Source organism: Bombus fervidus, chromosome 18 (assembly GCF_041682495.2).
Source record: "Bombus fervidus isolate BK054 chromosome 18, iyBomFerv1, whole genome shotgun sequence".
Classification (NCBI taxonomy): domain Eukaryota; kingdom Metazoa; phylum Arthropoda; class Insecta; order Hymenoptera; family Apidae; genus Bombus; species Bombus fervidus.
In genome coordinates this window covers 1187097-1207843 of record NC_091534.1, presented here as the reverse complement: position 1 = coordinate 1207843, position 20747 = coordinate 1187097, and the positions used below count along the sequence as shown (strand labels likewise).

At 35.2% G+C, this 20747-nt stretch overlaps 1 protein-coding gene across 1 annotated transcript in view; it reads right to left on the bottom strand.

The window, feature by feature from the left end:
• Positions 1 to 20747, bottom strand: part of Dip-lambda (Dpr-interacting protein lambda) — a 533509-nt gene that overhangs the window by 354052 nt on the left and 158710 nt on the right. Inside the window, exon 3 of the mRNA XM_072020689.1 lies at positions 11028 to 11087. The gene's annotated coding sequence lies outside the window, so the exon portion shown is untranslated. The remainder of the gene's footprint in view (positions 1 to 11027; positions 11088 to 20747) is intronic.

Below are 20747 nucleotides of genomic sequence, written 5' to 3'. Positions count from 1 at the left end.
TTATTTCGTATCGCATCTGACTTTAAAAATGAAACTGAAAATGAATATAAAACGAAAATAAACGGGTTTTCATACAAAAAATGTATACTTGTCACGATGCATCGTGAATAGCAAAGTAACGCATATGTTTGTGTATTATAACATGAACGTATTAATGAATAACGATGAATATCTTAAAGCATGAACTGCCACCTATCAGAAGAAATGCATCAGTTAACTGTCTGGAAAGTAATTGTAGCGATTCTGTTCGATTTATTAAGTAATTCTTTTGTAATATGGTTTTCATAAATTCTGTGTATGTAATTAATGCGCTACCATTTCGTGAATTTAGCAATAAGTGTAGTCAATTGTATAAAATTACAAGAAATGCAAGAAGAAGTCACAATCGTCTCATTTCAACTTCTGCAAAAGATTAGATTTTAGAACGTGTAAAATAGCGCGACAACTTTATACAGAATAATATCACTCGCTACGTACGCATTTTCCATAAAGTGGCAACGCGATGCTAATGTAGCTGTCGGATAGAGTTGACCATGATCCATCCCAACATATTGTACTAGGTCATAAGATGATAGCAAGCTTCGCTACCTAAAAGTATGCAATTTTAGGATACGTATGTAAGAAACTGAACGTTCAATCTTCTTGGGTAGTTTTAATTGAATGTCAGAACGTTACTCTGTCAGTCAGTGAAATCGGGTTAAATTCCCTTTTGGAGCAATTATGCTTTATACCCTGACAGTTGCAGGACTGTGTTCGAGTCGCATTCGAGCGTAGTATCCAATCAACGTATTCGTCACCTCGAACATATCTAAACGAATTTGCTCGCTCGAGTCTTATTAAATCTAACCGTTCGACAGATCGAGTTCCTCCTTTATAATTTAATTAAGATTATTCGAAGCCACTTTCTATAAATTTATCTTTAATATCATATTAAAATATACTGTGTAGTTTGAAAAGGTTTGCTCGTGCCTAGACACTATGCCTTCGCAAAATACACTTTACGATTATTCCGTAATTGCCTTCGTCATTCGAGCTGTAGTATTTGACAGTGAATTGCAAGACTGACACGTTTCCTAAAATGTCGCGTCGATTCGTCCAGCCCTTTTCTTCGCTAGCTCTCGATACAGTCGGTTCGTTCACGAAAGTTTCTAACTAAAATTCCATCCAATAACTCAAGGCCACGCCTGTGCTTTCGACCGATGTTCCGATTCTCGTAGCTATAACATAAAAAGTAAGTGTGGAAACCGTAGCGTGATCCTATACCTCTGGATCGATGGAGATTTGTACAAAAAAACTTTGTGCAAATTTCACCTCCAGCGTGATTTTCTAGGTCAACATTTTTTTATTCAACATATTCTTCTCATCGCAAGGAACAAAAGTCTCGCAGGAACCACGGGTCGCAAACGGTCCCTTCTGCCAGAAAAGAACTCAAATTTTAATAATTTTCAAATTGAGTTTGTTCACAATGCGTTTACATTCTGCATTGAGATGCAGGAAAATGGCATCTACTGTTGCACGCATCTTCTGTTTCCCTCTTTCCTGTTTCTCTTTCCGTCTATTTAAACAGCCCCAAACTCGCAACTCTACCAGTTTCTCACTAAGATCACGTATCGATTTTGAAGGATAAAAACCGCATTCGATCGAACGTTGTGACTGTTTAACGAACATAATCTGTTCGATCCAACTGTAGATAATTTCTTCTCTCAAAGCAAAATATTCAGCGCCATCAAATTTCATGAGCAACGAGGTCGCGCGTTAGGAGCAAGTCTGTATCCTATCCAAACTAATCGTTCAATAACTGGCTGAACGATGGTAATTTGTCAGCGACTTTGTCAACAGTCACAAAATAAATGCAGCGACACCTCTGCCGTCGCATAATTTCACGTAATTCGATTAGGAGACGCGAGCGTAAAAATCGCAAATATGTTGCACCTTTTATCGATGTAGGCAAAAACACAGGAGCAGTGATACAATTTCCAACGATACCTGCCCATACGTTTATGGTGGATCGTGCTTGGTCAAATCTTTCATCCATCGCATCCGGATTTCTTTAAGTTCAAATCCTGGCATTTTGTCGATCGAGAATGCTACAACTTGAGAAACTGCTTTCATTCATAAATAACACACGCTCGAAAAAGTGTGAGTCGCGCTGCAACTTACGTAGCGTTCAATGGTGAAAACTTTGTCGAGTAACACGATCATTTGGTTGGAGTGCTTGAACGCGGCGAATTTTGTAAAGTCGCAAACCTTTCTCTCGATTTATTTGTCGCACCGTCATGTGATTGATTCTCACTCGACTAGTTTATGCAAGTCCAGTAATGGATAAGCACGAACAAGAGCGATAATTAATCTGTTGTTCTCCTTTCCGCCTGTTAATGCAGGGCAGATCTGCATTCAAATGTCGTAGCATTAATTCTTGATCACCAAGCGGTTAACACAATCTTCTGTACGCAGAGATTTGCGATTATTCCTGTAATCTGTATCTCTCTTTGTTTTATAAATAGTAAGCTACCTTCTCGTTGAATGCGAACCTAATTGTAAACCGTAAAAGCTAATGCGACTTCTTTTCGGGAGCAGAGGCCATTCTCTACCGGTGATTCTTTTCAGAATTCTGTTCCTCGTGGCAAGTAGAATACGTTGCAATAAAAAATTCAAGCTTGAAAATCATGTTCGAGGTCAACTTTACACGCTTCTTTTATAAATCTCCTGTATCATCGTACACAGTGTTCAGAAATTATATATCATGACTATCGTATCTGAATTGATTTTGAAGTTGAATTTTGTTGTCAAACTTTTTCCCGGCACCGTATTCTACTCGTAACAAGAACCAAACTTGTCAAAGGAACTACGGCTCGCAACTCAACCATTCTTTTATAAAGTAATATCAAGGTTTTATTGACTCTTACACTGACATTATTTACAATTACGGTGTAAGTGTAGAGGATTTATAAAACAGAAACGAGAGTTCACCGTTGCAACCCTTCAAATATATTTGAAGTAAATTAAATAAATATAGACAATGTCCAAAATCGCTCGTACGAACGTATTCGCAAAGATAGTGTATGATTGTTCGCAGATAACTCGTATAACTCGTATAATAACTGTTAATAACTGACTGGCTCGCGATCGCGTCCGTTTATTTATACTGTTCGGGGGGAGGGTCGGAAAATTCAAATTCGTCTTTGTTCGACGATTGCACGTAGCGGTGACATTGTTTTGCCCGGAGTTTATTTATTCTTATCTTACGTGCATCCTAATGATCTTGATATTCCGAGGGAAAACAACAACATGATTTGAATTGTCCTCTGACTCGTGTGCCGCTACACAATTATAATAATACACAATACGCTTACATATTGCGATCAAATAAAAAATAAATAACGTGACATTAACATTATTAACAAGGAATTATTCTTAATTCGTGAGACAGCAAATTCTGAATAAAATGAAGCAACCGACTTCGTGGTTTCGAGTCGCACAATGCAAATAGAGGCCACAGGGCCTGAAAGCTTCAGTTTGAGGTCTGCTGCGAAGAAGTAGGCTCCAAAATCTACGAAACGTTCAACTATTACGAAAAACTACGAAAAGTTGAACAACGAAAGTCATCGAAGAGTTGATTTGGTGCGCGGTTACCTCCGAAGTACATGTTGATTGGACGCTTTTGTATTCGGTAAAATCCAATTAATATGCATCTTCCCTGGGCCATCCGAGTTTGGGCATTGCTGAACTCTCGGTCGAGTCGAGCACGATTCGATCGTCGTAAGAATTGCTTTAGTCTTTGCGCGGAATAGACAAAATCGCTCAAACTACACACGTCAGGAGCTCGTTAATGTGCCCGTAGCTATCACGAAACCTCATCAGACACGATCACAGCTACACGACTACAGCTATCTTTATCGGATCCAGTTCCAGGTCGGACAGGGTCCCTCTGCAAGTCCCAAGTATCGTACAGCAGAGAGACTTCGGAGCGGTTACTCTTGCGTCTGGCAACTTCCGGCAAAGCCGATGACGTCGACCCATACAGGTATATCCATCGAGGAAGCATATCGTTTGCGGTCAACAATCCTTGTGGATCGTCTAACCAACATTTGGCCACAGGTCGCTGCTCGCACGAGACCGACGTTAAGCAGTCGGAAATCGGATCCCGATTCCGGTCCCCGTGGAACCAATCAAAGTCATTGATGGGACTAGTGACGCCACAAGTCGAGATCCGTGCAATCTCTGTCACTGGCAAGAACTTTCTCGCGGTCGCATAAACAGGTCTCGACACTCGCTAGGGAGAGCCGTCCGAGAATCGAATCGTGAAAAATCAACATGGAAGACAAGAAGAGTTTCGATCTGCGAGATAGATAGAAATGAACAGAATGCCTCTGCCTCTGTTTAAGACATGCATAGTATCAGATAGTCTACGTATATCTGTACACGTGAACGAGACTCTTCCTGCGTTGCATGGTGGTTTTTCAAGACTCAATTTTCGGACGATTCCTTTTCTGTTTTCGGTATAAGAGTGTTCAGATCTGTTTATACGAGCGTGGACTCGCGTAAGCAGGGATTAGCCACGGTATTAACCGTAGCCTTTACTCCGTAGGTTGCTTCCGTGAGATGAACACAGCCAAAGGAACTGGCGCAAGCGAGACACAGCCGCAAAAATGCGGACCGTGCTTCGGCAGTCTCTCCAACCCCTGCAGGAATCTCGATGAATTATGGGAAAGAGTTGAAGAACAAAGGTATGCGATCCCTCAAGAAGTATGCACAAATTTGATTAAAAGTATGCCAAAACGAACTGCAGCCGTTGTAAGTACAAACAAGTTACGTACGAAATATTAATATTTATATTAATACTATTATTAATTCGTTCCTTACTATTACGATAATAATTTCGCGAGATACCAAATTGCGCCAAAGCGAATCTTTCTAAATAGCGAACCTATCATTATCATAATTATCATTTTCTACAAAAAGCATTACATTGGTCAATTTTTCTCCTTACTATATGTGTATATGTTATATATATGTAAACTCCCTAGAGTTCACGTGGGATAGGGACTCTTTTTGTTTACGGGTAGCACGACGTTCTTTGTTTCACGGACAGAGCGACCCTCTTATGTTTTACGGACAACCATTTTTGAGAAGCACGCATTTTCCCAAACGGACGGACAGAGAGTAACATTAGAGGCAGACAAGATTACAAAATAGTTATTTAAAATTTTGAAGACTGACGGAGAAAGATCGGTAGCTCAGGACGTTGAAAATCGATTCTCGATTTTCAGGTAAACATTGTACAAAACTTGTTATTTCTCGTTTATGTAATGTATTGTTATTTATTGTTGTAGACGGATATCAATTGTCGTTTATTTTTGTATTTTATCTAATTACGTTCATAATAAAAAAACTCGATTTTCAGACTTCAGAATCGATCCCTGAATTATCCCAAGATTTACGATATTACATATATATACAAGTACATATAAACATATATAAGTGTGTATATACACGCATACATTTTTTATTATTCACATTACACACTTCTGGTCGTTTGCATTTATTCCCAAACATTTCTGAACTTTTCATACGCGAGTCATGTACCCAAATGATTTCATTATAGATCACTCACCACAAATATAACGTCATGACGATAACATTCGTGGTTTTGAAATGCCTGGAAATATAATCTCGAGATAAATTTCGTGCTTGTCATCATATTTTCCTAATTAAATAATGTTTTCTTCTGACACTTTTCCTAATAACAATAAGTGAAATATTTGAGGTGGATCACCGTGTATACGATTGAATATTCACTAAAATTATACTTGCTCCTTCCCGATGAAGATATTAATATCGTTTCACCGTGAGAATAATTAGCTTTTAATGCTTCTTTGATGGGACAGAAATCTGTTGATCGTAAGAACTTTAATTACGATAGTTACGTTACGATGGTAGTATCATTGGTTTGAACAGTTTAATCAAAAATTAATTTTAGTTCTCGGGCAACTTGATATTAAGAGAAGCGTAATGTTTGAATTTCATTGAAAATGAAACATCGAATTCGAGATATCGGTTGTAAGAGCTAATCAGCTATGTAGTTAATTGTGGCAAGCATATTTATTAATGTTGGCACTTTTAGAGAAATTGATCGATCCTTGTTCCCTATCGAAACTTTACGCGTTAACGTACATCCAAGCACAAATCAATGATGTATGATTATAGATAATAAGTTTAACGGCTGATTCGCAGCCCATTTGTGAAGGATAAAACGTTGCTACAGCAAAATATTGCATCACATTAACGTTCTCGTTACGAGTAAAGATAAAAGCAGGTCTTGATATTGGTGTGCCTACTTTCTCCACCTATCCGTTGTTAAACCGGCGCATATTAGTGTGCTCGTTACGTACATTTTAAGCGGCTTTATTAAAATTACGATTCTGTGTTACTAACAAGTCAACATTTTTTACGTCATTATTGTTCTATCGCAACCGGGACCGTATAACGGTCTTAGAACTTTCATTTATTTCGTAATAGCATAGTCGAAACCTGCATTAATGCTTTTAAGAAAAAATAATCGTCAGCTACGACGAGAACGAAGGATGTTATAAAATGACTATTTTTGGCATCGCTTGGAGTTGAAAAATTCACGCAACACCTATAAGTGTGTCTTCCAAAAAACGAAAAGTGTCATTACCACCTTCCCGAAAAACGATAAGAAATTTGCTAAAAATCAATCCAAATATGTGAATACCTTCATTTGGTACCAAATTCGGTTCCAAAATCGAGTGACTAGGAAATGGGCGATTTTTTCGCTTGTTCTTTGTTTCGTCGTTACGAGATTCTAAAAACATAGTGGTTATTTTTCGTATATCGCATGTATTTTGCTTAAGTGCATATTTCTTGCATAAATACATAGATTCTGAATATGTATATATTTAGTTGACAATTTATTAAGCGAGGATAAGCGAGAAAGATCAAGTAATCTGTTATTTTACAGTAAAACTCCATTTATCCGACACGGTCGTGTTGGATAACTGGATCAGTCGGATAATAGGAGTCTACTAGTTCTCCCATCCTTCCTTGTTTATCATTCCTATAATCGCAGTTAATTTTCATGTAACTGGACTTAACTAGGCTGAAATTTGTAAATACTAAGGTAAAATCCTTACGGTCTGGATTCGGATAATAAGAGCTCAGGAACGTATCTGGTAAATGTCATCAGTTCGGATAAATAAAGTTCTACTCTGGTCCAATTATCTATCGGTAATTTCATCGAGCAGCGTCGCTCCTACTTCCCCTGCAGCTTCAATTACTTCATCTTTGTTTTGTACCGTGTTCTCCTGGTTAGCAAATTGTCTTACAGTTCGGTATTATACCGCAAGAGATTTGAATAATTCAGTTACACGAGCCATTCGATAGTGTTAATAGTGAAACACTCACGGTTGAGAATTTAAATATTGAGAAGACGCCCAAGTCAGAAGATTGCAAACGTGTAACGGTGTCTAACTGAATTACTGCACTGGCAAATAATTGTATTACAGCGCAGAGAGAAGACGTTTATCGCAAAATGTGTGACAAGCAGATTGCATGCGATAGAAAATCGCAAATGAAACAACACCGAGATAGAGGTGTGCGCAGGGAAAATGTTTATTGCTTTAAACAACGATCCAAAATGTGAGGCGAGTTCGTCAAGAAGAAAAAGTAATTTTGCCTTGGAAACGTCTTAATAGTAAAGCGTTCGGAAAAATATTCGTCACAATTATATCTGAATGTTCGTGGATGAGATGAAACCGGTCGGTCTATCGCAAATTCGATTGTAGGGAAGCTTTGTAAAAATAAGAAAACGTAGTCTCGTTTGTTGGCCTGAATACAATTATCCGAAACGAATTATGCAAGTACTGCACGTTCTTTAAATTCGTTTTCCAATTTCCGAGGAAAAGATGTTGCTGCCTGGTACGGATACCGCAGCACGCGTGTTAAAAGTTGAAATATGTTGCTAGAATAGCAGAGGAGGCCCGACTACAATCACCGGCAGCGCATAAGTCGATATTAACTAGCAAAAAGGTTTTTTAAAACTTCCTTTTCCTTAAAAAGCTATAATCGATAATTGAAAAAAAACTACTGCAACGTACTATAGTTTAAATTGCAACACAAATTTCGTTGCATACATTTTGCATGTCTTTTGCGTATTTCGATGTATTACATCCGTATAAAGATCTGCTGTCTACCGATGAGTTTGTATCAATCATGGACCACTGAATAGACATAATATGCATTATTGTTATACTGAAAAGCCGAAATGGCTTCGTCAAGCCGTACATCAGCATTCACAAAGCGTAAATATATGATATGGTGATTGTATTATTCGACCATTTTTTATCGATGCCATTTCGAGTGATGAACAATGTGTAAGTTTTTTGAGCTATCAGCGAGTCGATCTATTAGAGAACATTTCCACACCATGAAGATATCGAACGTAGTTTCAACACGACGGATATTCAGCTCCAAATGTATCGGTAGATCGTCAAGCCCGATAATTCCTGCAACGTCGGATCGGTCGTAACGTAGATATTCAACAGCCTGCTCCGACTTTACCGGATCTTAAGCGTTTCTTTCTTTGGAAACGCTGGAAATACGAAGGAACGTATTAAAACTGCACGTGCTAATACCAGTGAGAAGGTTACAAGAAAAGTCAGAAAATCGTTTAATTCGAGCACATGCTAAAGTAAAATTTTCCTCCGTTAATCTTTTCGTCATAGTTATTTCAGTATTTCCATCAATTGCCCTACTTTTGTGAAGTTTTCGTACTCTAGATCACGTGACAGTCACTTTAAGTCGTTGAAGATTGGAAAATACGTAGTTGCATTTAAAAAACCTGTCACGGGACAAACTTTTGCATATAACATTTGCTTCTTTCAGTCAGATATCGTTTTCCACTGATATTTAGGATGGTCAAATTAAGCAGGACACCCTATACATCAATGAAACGAAATTTGCAATAAGAAAATTCAAAATTGTAGCATCACTTTGTATTAATTCAAGCTACTAAGTGCGCACACACCTGAATCGGAGAAACTGAAGGTCCGAGTTATATCAATTGCTAGAATTAAAAGTGCAATAAATTCTTAGTATACACAGATTATTTATGTCATGAATTCTATGAAACAGTTCCACGTATTTTCTAATAATAGAATTCTTCAAACTCTATTAACGAGCAGATTATTAATTCTGCATTTTTTAACATCCTTTGTATTTATTGACAAAAATATAGAGCTCTTACCATTATTATCTGTTACTTTGAAGCTTTGGTCGTATCTATTACATTAGTTCCGGTAATTAATGATATTGTGTTTAAATAGAAAAGCTAAATAGAAAATACAAAGTAAGAAAGGTATCGTGCTGCAAGCGTAAAAATATTGAATTTATCAAACGCACTGCATAAAAGGCAAGGAAAAAGCGGAATAAATGTACTACTTTTCCTTTTCTAAGTATGTCTTTCCTTGTCCAACTGGATCGACCAATCATATGAAAAATACAAAGTGCCGTTTAAAACATTCAAGGTCGCCTTAATAAGCATTTCAAAAAATATAAGGTATTGGAAAGTCGTAAGGTAGTCGTTCGACGAAATTATTATACGATAAATTTCACTTCAAACATTTTTGAATAAAATCAATGGATAACGGGTTAATTCAGGTGATAGTTTATACCGACTCGGTCTGTACTTCTACCGATAATCTTGAAAGATAATATTTAAATATATTAATTTAAAAATATTGTTACGTAGCTATTCTCTAATGCGCGTGTAGACGCGGCACAGGCAATTGTATTTCCAAACTACTAAGGGCCGCTATTGAGATTTATCAAAATATCGGGCGTCATTAATCTAAATTCAGAGAAATTCTACGCTCTGGGATTTTTATGTAACCGGTATCTATGGACCGGCACGGGTATTACGGCGGATTTCGTCAATGGTGCAACCTTCCCCTATAAATCTCCAAACCATCCACTCGTGCCAGAATGAATCTAGACTATATTCAAACGAAGTTCAGTGGAAGAGAGCAGCTGAATATATCAGCACATACCGCGCTCTGATACGCACACATGTAACTATGTGCTCCAAGTGTGAGCTAGAACATCAAGCATTTCGCTGGAAATGAATTTAACGAACTCAATGAAAATTAAGTGGTCGCCTAAAAAGATAAACGAGCGGAAACTTTTGCAGACATTAAACAGTAAAGCGACCAATCTGCACGTACAACATTTAAACTGCAATATATCATAAACGAATATCACAGAAAGTCTACGTAATTTCGTCTATTGTATAACTGATTACAAACTTTGTTATCGCACAGACCTTTTGATTTATTAAAAATTATTTCTTCGTAGGATAGAATATGATACAGAGTGCTACCAACTGTTTGTCTCGGATAAATATTTTCCAAACAATATTGGACGTTATTCGATAAATTTTCATTGAAATAATTGTTCAAATAACAGGGCATTTGTTATTGGAGAATTCAAATAAAAAACAAAAATAAATTATTCATTATTTAGACAAGTCTAAATACATTACTTACAATTATGAAATTAATTTTATTTTTCATTCATCATTTATCGGTCGTTGGACAAATGTATTTTTACCCAAATATATCGGTTTAATCAAAAACATTACTGTGAATTACAATTTATAATTTTGTGCGTCAAAATCAAATAGGCTTTCGGGCAACTTGTTTTATAAGCGAATAGATAAGGCAAAAATGAAAGCTATTTATTCATACGTTGTAATTTGTTTTCCAATCAAATCCAAATAAAAAACAAAATTTCGCTTGCAAATAAGAAATAGGAAATAAATAATTTTTGACATCGTTTAAATGATTTTTATTTAAATTCACAAACAAAATATTATTTTAAGTTGTTTTTTATTATCCAAAAGGTATATAAAATTTTGCCCAACACTGTTTACAAATATGCAATATATTTATAATTTCAAAAATATTAATGAAACGACGTTATATAATGCAAAAGGTTTAATTTTTACTCACCACTAATACTAGCTAGCGTTGGCACCTTGAATGGCTCAAATTGATGGTTTCATCGTTAACCTGAAAAAACACAGTGTTAGTAACGATGTAATAAATGTAATTGACTTAAAAATCAAATGATTTAGCAATAAACATGTAGTATTATATTTCGTTCAACTACATTTTAAATACTTTAAACTAGATAATCCCTATCAAATAAAATATCTCATTTCAGAAATCCGTTGAAACGTGGCAGTGGTAAGCGCATAAATTAAAAAGCTAATCTCGCATAGGCTAATTTGGATCTAAACGAATGTAAACCATATCGTAATATGTTTATAATGCATTAAAAGTAGAAGATTCTCAAAATATTGTAATGAGTTGACGCTTTCCTTCGAGTTAGCAGATTAATATTTCGAAACATATTTTAAATAGACGTGTTTGTTGATACAAAGAAACTGGACGATACTATACGTTTAACAGCTTTATCTTTCTCCGGAATGAATTAAATCTAGTGGTTTCTCGAAAAACGTATTTTTATCTATTTTACAACTAATTATGTACATTAATTTCCAAAACTACGACTCGATCTTTTATAATGAATTTGTGTGCATTTTCATTGACAAGTTCACGATAATTGTATTAAAAAAGGCTCTATTTATATACATACTACCAATACTTTTGTGTATAACTGAAAAAGTAAAACCGTGGGTATCATTAGTTTTCGCGCGGAGGACGTGTGACTCAATTTTAAATAATTACATACTAATAATTAGAGTCACATGTCACATTAGTATGCTAAGATCACGTTCTTTATTTTCTAATTGACTGCGAAATATAAACATATTATAAATAACATCGGTGCAAGAGCCAATGGAACTTTAACGTCGTTTCTTTTTCAATTTTAACATCGTGACGAGTACAATACAGTTGAATTTTATGGTGATGGTGAATTTTGGTGCAACTTCTTTCAATAAATCTTCACCGTCCCGAAGCTATAGAATCACGCTATGGCGATCCTAACACCTACTTTCGTACACCGTGTACATTGTACATACGAGTCATGTTACTTCCACATAGAATGCTAATTTAACCTTAGAGAGGTAGAATTATGTATTTCGGTCAGGTAGAATTACTTGTGCACCACATTATTGCTTCTTGTGGCAATATCGCCGTATTGTTCCTATGAAATTGTCTAATTTATATCTTCCTGCCGTGCGATATTGCTCAGAGAACATGGCAATGAACAGCACTGTATTACAGACAGTAAGAGACATACATAAAGTTTGTACGTATTTTACAGCAAATAAATATCTTGTAGAAGTAAATTGATTTTTTGTAAATTGATTGCCAATTTGTCTTTATGAAATGTACAATCGGACATGATAAATTTTATAACGAAGCTAATTTACTATCTCTACTATAATTACTAATATTGTATGCATTGTACGAGCATCTTATTAAAAAATTACTCGAATACAAATTTTTACTTAAGAAAAGCTGTTGGAAAATCCAATGTTGCATTATTTTAACATAACGGAATTAATCCGTTTGATTCTAAATTTCACTATAAAAATATCGTAAACACGGGACCTTGAATTTCGCACTCTATTACTATAAATCCAAGAATTGACAATGAGAGGAGAAGAGAAAGATATATATACAGCGTATTCATTGTTACCATAACCATCATCATTAACTGACTGTCGACACGCCGCTACCGTTTCATTGACTCTGTCAATTCCTCCAACAGATCTTCTGTATGTGTATTACTGTACGTGTTAAGTGTGTTTGATGTGTAACGTTCGAATGTTTGAAGATGTATACCATATGGATGTTTAAGGATGTCTGGTGTTTGAGGGTTGAATAATGTCAACACTTCGTAAACTGGAGAGAGTGTAATGTTTTGAACGTTGTAGAACGTGTGTATTTTACCCGGAAAGTTCAAGTATTTTTTTAGTATGCTCAGAATACATATTGATCGATTGCTTTCAAAAAATTGATATTCTAATGCATGGTATCGCGATTACTATACGTTCTTTTCGCGCTAAAGGTGTAGCATTACCTACATTGACGCGAAATGTCCGCTTTTTCGGAAGAATCATGGTATTCCTTCGGGTTAAATATATCGGAAATATCGAGTTTCTAACACATCTCTATAAGTACGGAGGAAGTTCTAAGGAGATCATACTTTAAAAGATTTAAATTAAAAAATAACCTTCCTTCACCATCGTGCCACAAGCTTCACCGACCAAGACACCGCGTGATTATTTTATGCGTTCCAGACGGAACAAATGTCATTCCCAAATTGTTAATAAACGAATTTCACCACTAGATGTATATCACCGATCGGGAAATTATATTATATTGTAAATTGTCTGTCTTGAATTAAGCCGTTGTTAACGAACGTAAAAAACGAGTTATTTAAAAAAAGAATCACGACATGAAACCAGGTCGTTTATCATACAATCCGAAAAACGTTGCCGGCAGCGTTACAACATCCATAACAAGTCTTTTTTCACCTATTTTTGGTTACGTGATTTTGGAACTGAATTTTGGGTGAAATGACGCGTCACGATCTGAGCTCAATCACCGCAAACTTTCAAATGAAACTGGAAATTAGTTTCCCAGATAAAGGAGAATAAGGAGACACAACATAATTCCTCTTTTATGTACGATGTTTAAATGAAAATACGCATATAGAGAAATATCTTGAACCCTGTGTTTGGAACGGTGAGAACAATCGATTTAGTGAGAAGGTCCCTCTTCTTCGCTAAGACTCTAATTGAAGATGAAAGGATTTTCGATGTTAAATTTCTTACGTAGGAACTTGCTGAAAAAGCACAGAATATAAAATTGTTTGAAGGTCGTAATTCCGATTGGACACACGAAAGTAATCTATCTAATGGATCGGAGAAAAACAAAGCTAAGCGACATACCAAGCGACATGCTCTCCCCCTCTTCGATAAGTCGCTTATTTGGTGGCAAATTTCTTCTTTAGGAATATGAATCCTTTGGGTGTTGTTGTTACAACCGAGTAAAATTGGTCTGTCTGCTTTTACCAAATCTGCCTAAAACGATTTTGGGAGCAGAGCACGAGCGAAATGAAACGAATGTTGAATCTTGGCTATCTATTGAGAGCGACATGTGTTTCTGAAAATATGCGTAATAAGACTTTAAGAGTGCCGTGCGACTGAATACACGTTTCACGGCTATCGAATCATTATCTTCTAAGCTACTACTTAAAACTATATGTACAATTATAGCGAAGACAGCTTCTTGTATTACCGTACTCTCTCACCTCAGCAATGAACACAAAGACTTATTTCTCATACTCGTATAAATATTTTACTTTAATGCTTAAACTTTCAATATTAAAATATTTCTAATACTGTACTCGAAGTCTTACACATTGCGGGCGTCCAATTGAAAGGCTTTTCACAAAAATAGAAAAGTGGCTACAAGCTAAACAAATCAAAGCTAACCCTAATAAATGCAACCACATCACATTCACACTGCGAAAACAGATACCACCAAACATCTTCCTGAATGGCACGCAAATAATACAAACTAAGCAAGTCAAATACCTAGGGCTACACATAGATACACAACTCACATGGAAACAGCATATCAAATCAATAATAGACAAAATACAGACAGCAAGGAGACAAATGCACTGGCTAACAAGTCGAAAATCCAAATTAAGCACTGAAAACAAACTAAGAATATACAAATCAATCATAAAACCAATCTGGACCTACGGAATCCCGCTATGGGGAACAACAGCAATGATCCATATAACCAAAATTGAAACAATGCAAGCAAAAATACTCAGAACCATAGTAAACGCCCCATGGTACGTTAGAAACGAGGACATTCGGAAAGACCTGGGAATACCAACGGTCAAGGAGGAGATTAACAGACTCGCAAGTAGGTACAGAGAAAGAATAGCAACGCACCTGAATCGGCTGGCAGCAGAAACGATCAACGCAACAAACATTGAAAGAAGGCTAAAAAGGAAACACCCAACAGACTTCACAAAGGATATAACCTAGCAAACACGACGATGGTACCCCGCTGGGGGTAGCCACCCACATGCTATATTTTATTTTTGTTTTTTTTTTTATTCACTTCCACCTAGATATAATACTTTACCAAATGTCCTTCTGGATAAATTGTAAAAAATCCAATAAATAAATAAAAAAAAAAAAAAAATTGAAAGGCTCGACGCGAGCGAGAACAGAATCTTGTTCGGCCTAGAAATTTTTAAATTTTTCAACATTATCTGTTGCCCCTGACCACGAATTGTCTGTTTATGGATATGCTCAATTGTCGTATCGATAACTGATATTACCGCATTACTCCAAGTGTTCATATTGCATGCAACGTTTTGTTCTTAATTTTAAGCCTAAAATGACACCGTGCGATTGCCGGCGACCCTACCGAGGTTTAATCCTGTCTGCTGATATATATATAAATGAAACACTGGTATACTTTTTGAATTTATGCCATAGTTTATAGAATTGCAGAAAGAAATTCTTTTTAAGCATTCATCATTTTTGTAGTTTTCGACTCTTTCAAATAGACCTCTTTCCCAAACAATTCGAAATAATGTTTCCATTTCCATGTCCTTTCCTTAAATGAAAATCATCAATTCTTAAGGTGTCTAAAAAACAATAGAAAAGGAATGTTACGAAAATATTCAATAATGTTAAAAATACGTAGATTTCCGGGGCTGAGAATAGAATCATTCGTATTCAGCAGGAAATAGAATTAATATATCCAAAGTGAATTAAATATTTGAATCCTCAAAAATAGCAAATACTTTCGTACGTGTGGCAAATGTCGTCTAGAACGGTCAACTATTCTAAATAAACGATGATTACATTTTTAGAAAACTATCATAGATATATCATGATGTTTTGCTGAAAATGAATCCAGACACAATACCATACGAATCATGTCTAGTTGTATAAATTCGAACTACTATTTTCTTCGCTTAGCATCCTGTTACCTTGGTGACTTTACAAAGTTGTCTTGAAATTCGTTTCAGTTGAGAGAAGATAAATAGATTGAATAGTAACACTTCCGTAACGATAAATGAAAATACCTGTATAAACTTCAATTTTCAGCAGTACATAACTCATCAGGGAACTGAAAGTTAGTCTTCTCGTCTAAAGTGAGATTTAGGTACATTCCCTACTTTGCCACCTGAAGTCTACGACACTTTCTCACAGGCGGTCGTCCCGTCTACCTGTTCCCATAAATACAATTTTCAATATGACCTTTTCTATCCTGATATCTAAAACACGATTATAGAAACAGGTCGCGACGCTCGCTATGGAAAACTGTCTGAAAGTTGAGTCCTAAAAGATCAACATAAAAGACAACAAAATTCTCTAAATAGACAAATAGCCTTACTGATGAATCTTCCAGCAGATCGCGGACGAAATACTTTTTTCCTTCCTTCTTACAACCCTTTCCAACCTCCTAATTGTAAGTTACAGCCGTACAGATTAAACAGAAAAAGTGACACACTCTGTGTCGTCAACTTGTAATTGTAATTGAAATATATATACACGTAGAATAACCAGAGATGTAAATAAATTTAGAAAATTTATTTATTTTTAAGCCGCAAACTGATCAAGAAAACGAACTGGAAATACAATTTTATGGTAGGGAATGGTGTTGCCTACGTTAGTGGCAATGGCATTCGCGTTGTAATCGGGCTTCTCCTATTTATCTAAAAAGAATTCAAACAAATATAAGCCTCTTTAAACGTACCAATTATATCTTTAATATACCAATCTATTTTCAAAAAATGAGGAGTGGAGGAATTTGTTCCTCCCTCTCCCTCTTTACATATTTTATTATACGATTAATCTATTGTCTCATTTACTTGAGAAAAATTCAATTGTTTTCTTTCTCTCGCTTGCACTCTTTATCTGCGCAGCAATTTCGAAAATGATTATCCACTTCTCATTACTACATGAAAATTTTAGGTTATCTTTCATTTTTAATAAAATTGTTAATTGCTTGGTGTAAATTGCGAATTTGAATAAAACCGTTAATATATTAGTAGCGTATGGTTTCTTTATCATGGAAATACCATTTCATTATGTCTTTTACTGTGTACTTAATTTATTCCAATTTTAATGCTAATTGTTCTTGAACTAACTCTCGCAGCAATATTTAATTCAGTGTAATTTGTCATTGTTGAATAGATTATAGGCTTGAGAGGAAATCATTACAGGGACTATATATTTTCAAACTTACTTTGCACTAGTTTAAAGATTCATATTTCGTATGATAAAAATTTTGAGAGTCAAACGAAATACTGAGGCAAATTATGTTTTTAACGAGAATGTACATTTTTCTAAACGTAATTTTAAATATTGGTTCACTATTAATTTAATAAATAATATACAGTGTGGCCCCCTATAACGCGGATTAAAAATTGCATCACTGCCTCTGTATTTCAAAAATGAATTCATCTAAATTACAAAGTAGGTATTGACAAATTTAAATTAAATTGTCACATTAAAAAAGGACGACATATTTATTTAGTTATAGTTTTCTGCGCTCTTGCTTCTTACTGTATACATTTATTACTTCAATACCATTTTTTGTTTGAGTTTGGATTAGATTTAAACCAAATTGCAATTAGTTTTAAATTATATTTACTTAAATTTGCCAACACATTTTATGATAAATATTGGTAAAAGGGAAGCCAGCTTCGATGATCTTGATTTTGACATAGAGTTTTGACATGCAGTTGTTAGCCGTTGTCCGTTATTTCTTCAAAAGTTATTAACAAAAATATATTACTATTGGTTTATCCGTTGATTTACTATTAATGTAATTACATTATATATATATATGTCGGAGATGAAGGGACGCCAGAGCCTTTCTTTCGGAATATTTGGAAAGGTCCCCAATACTCTAGTCCAGATTTTTTATTATAGTCGTACTTAAATAATAAAACTGAGAAATAGCTGTTCATGAGTTAAGTCAATTATGATTATCCGAGATTTATGACAGTAGGCTTGGACTCTAAGTGACATAATGGGTCACTGAACGTAGCCACGATCACGGGAGGGACGTGTACCTAACAGAGGTATAAAGTAATTAAATAACTCTCCTTAACAACAGGGATTGACCTGAGGAATACGGAGAGGAGTATATAAGGGCAGTTCCACTTGGACTGAGATGCAATCCGATAAGTTCGACTAGCCCAGTGAATACGTACATCGAGTTCCTAATCGCGATCGTCATCCCGTTAACCGTGTATTCGTTATCGAACCTAATTCATCGTCATAGACATCTCGATCACTCGATCATCGATATCACTTGTTAACTTTTGTAATACATTCCCATAAACAAACATCATCTGATATAAGACAATTATGGATAACTAGCAGCAAGACTCATTATACGCCCCATTTTCCAAGGACATCCGACATATATATATTTTATATATATATATGCTTGATATTGCAAGTAACTGTACATGACGTAATACGATATGTCTGATTAAAATCATTTCTATAAAATGCTATCAAAATAATAAATAAATATATATATGTAAACACCCTAGAGTTCACGTGGGATAGGGACTCTTTTTGTTTTACGGGTAGCACGACGTTCTTTGTTTCACGGACAGAGCGACCCTCTTATGTTTTACGGACAACCATTTTTGAGAAGCACGCATTTTCCCAAGCGGACGGACAAAGAGTAACATTAGAGGCAGGCAAGATTACAAAATAGTTATTTAAAATTTTGAAGACTGACGGAGAAAGATCGATAGCTCAGGACGTTGAAAATCGATTCTCGATTTTCACGTAAACATTGTACAAAACTTGTTATTTTTCGTTTATGTAATTTATTGTTATTTATTGTTATAGACGGATATCAATTGTCGTTTATTTTTGTATTTTATCTAATTACGTTCATAATAAAAAAAACTCGATTTTCAGACTTCAGAATCGATCCCTGAATTATCCCAAGATTTACGATATTACATATATATATATATATATATATATATTTATTTATTTATTTTAATAGAATTGTATAAAATTGTTTAATAATATATATATATATATTTATTTATTATTTTGATAGCATTTTATAGAAATATTTTTAATCAGACATATCGTATTACGTCATGTACAGTTACTTGCAATATCATGCATGTTACTTATATTTCAATGCTGTATATTATATATAATGCTGTGTATACATATTTGAATAAATCTTATTGTTACTATAACGTTTCATATAATTGAAAAACAATCGGATATCGTATAAACGACGTAACGTTCGAAACAATAATATAAGAACGTGGTTGCAAAAATTGACGACAAACTAGCGCGATATGTATAGCTCGTGAACTGTCGGTGAATGGTGTGGTAGGTACCGCACACGTAAGTTAACACACACAGCAGCAAACTGCAGTAGCTAGGTTGCAATAACCCTCTAGGTTTCCTCCACTGCTATCCATAATTACACTCTCAACATAGTAACTGCATCTCCAGTGCTCGAGATCGTCGCGTCTATTGTGAATGCACCGGTGCTGCGAAAGTGACGACTGAAAAGCAAACCACACACCGCGCAATCTTGCCAAGATGACAAGTATGACTGACTTAGTATCACCATCATCGTCCTTTCGAAAGTACGCTTGCAAGCTGAACTTGTTACACGATAAACTTACTACGATTATAACTTTTTAATCGTCAGCTATCTTACGCAACATTACGCTATTACGCCGAGTAATTGAATGTGTAATACGTTTCGGATTTCCCTCCTGGAAAATTGCGCGATTGGTTTCTGTGAGAAAAGTGAAAGGAATCTTAGATTAGGTAACATTAATGTGTAGATTATCCAGTGTAGACTATTTTTTATTTTCTTAAAGTTTAAACTCTACAGTAAAATTATTTATTACACTACGAGTGAGGAAACTAACATTTTGATTATTCTTCCAATAACCTGAATTTTTAAAATAACAATCCATCTTTTTCGTCGTATCGTATATGCATTACATTGCTAAAAAGTTATAGAATCACACGCAATAACTGTCAAATCTCCATCCTTGACACATAAAAAGGAATAATATATTTAAGAAATAGTACGCCATTCCGCCCAACGTTCTCCTACGTAAATTTCTATCGCCGATGCAGATTCTATATTATAAAATTCATTCCTCGTCGTCTCCTAGAACAACATTGATCATTTTTATCATGTCCTTTAAAGTTTATACCTGCTCTAATTTTGATGAAGCCAGCATCCATCTTCAGGTATATAGACGAAGTCGACGAAGTATACACATATTCTCTTTTCCTGAGAAAGTTTATATTGCTTGGTTTAAAGCGCTTAGGATATTTTTGACGAAGTAGGTGGGAGCATAAAATATCAAATAAGAAAATTAGGTTAATTTCTTATTACGTAGCGCCTACAAAATTGTTCAAACAAATTATTTCATAAATGTTAAGTAACACTGACGCGAATAAACTTGATGCGTAAACCGTTATTTGAAGATACAGCAAAAGTTTCGTAAAAGAGTTACTTGATAAATTCCAGTCCCCAATTATTCTTTGAAAGTATAACAAAATAATAAAAATAAAATGTACATAATGTAAACAGTACAGGAAATAAAACAATGGCAGACGGTATTGAGAATTAACGTCTTGGAAGATACCTTACATCAGCTGTACTATGTAGATAGATAGATAGAAGACGTTT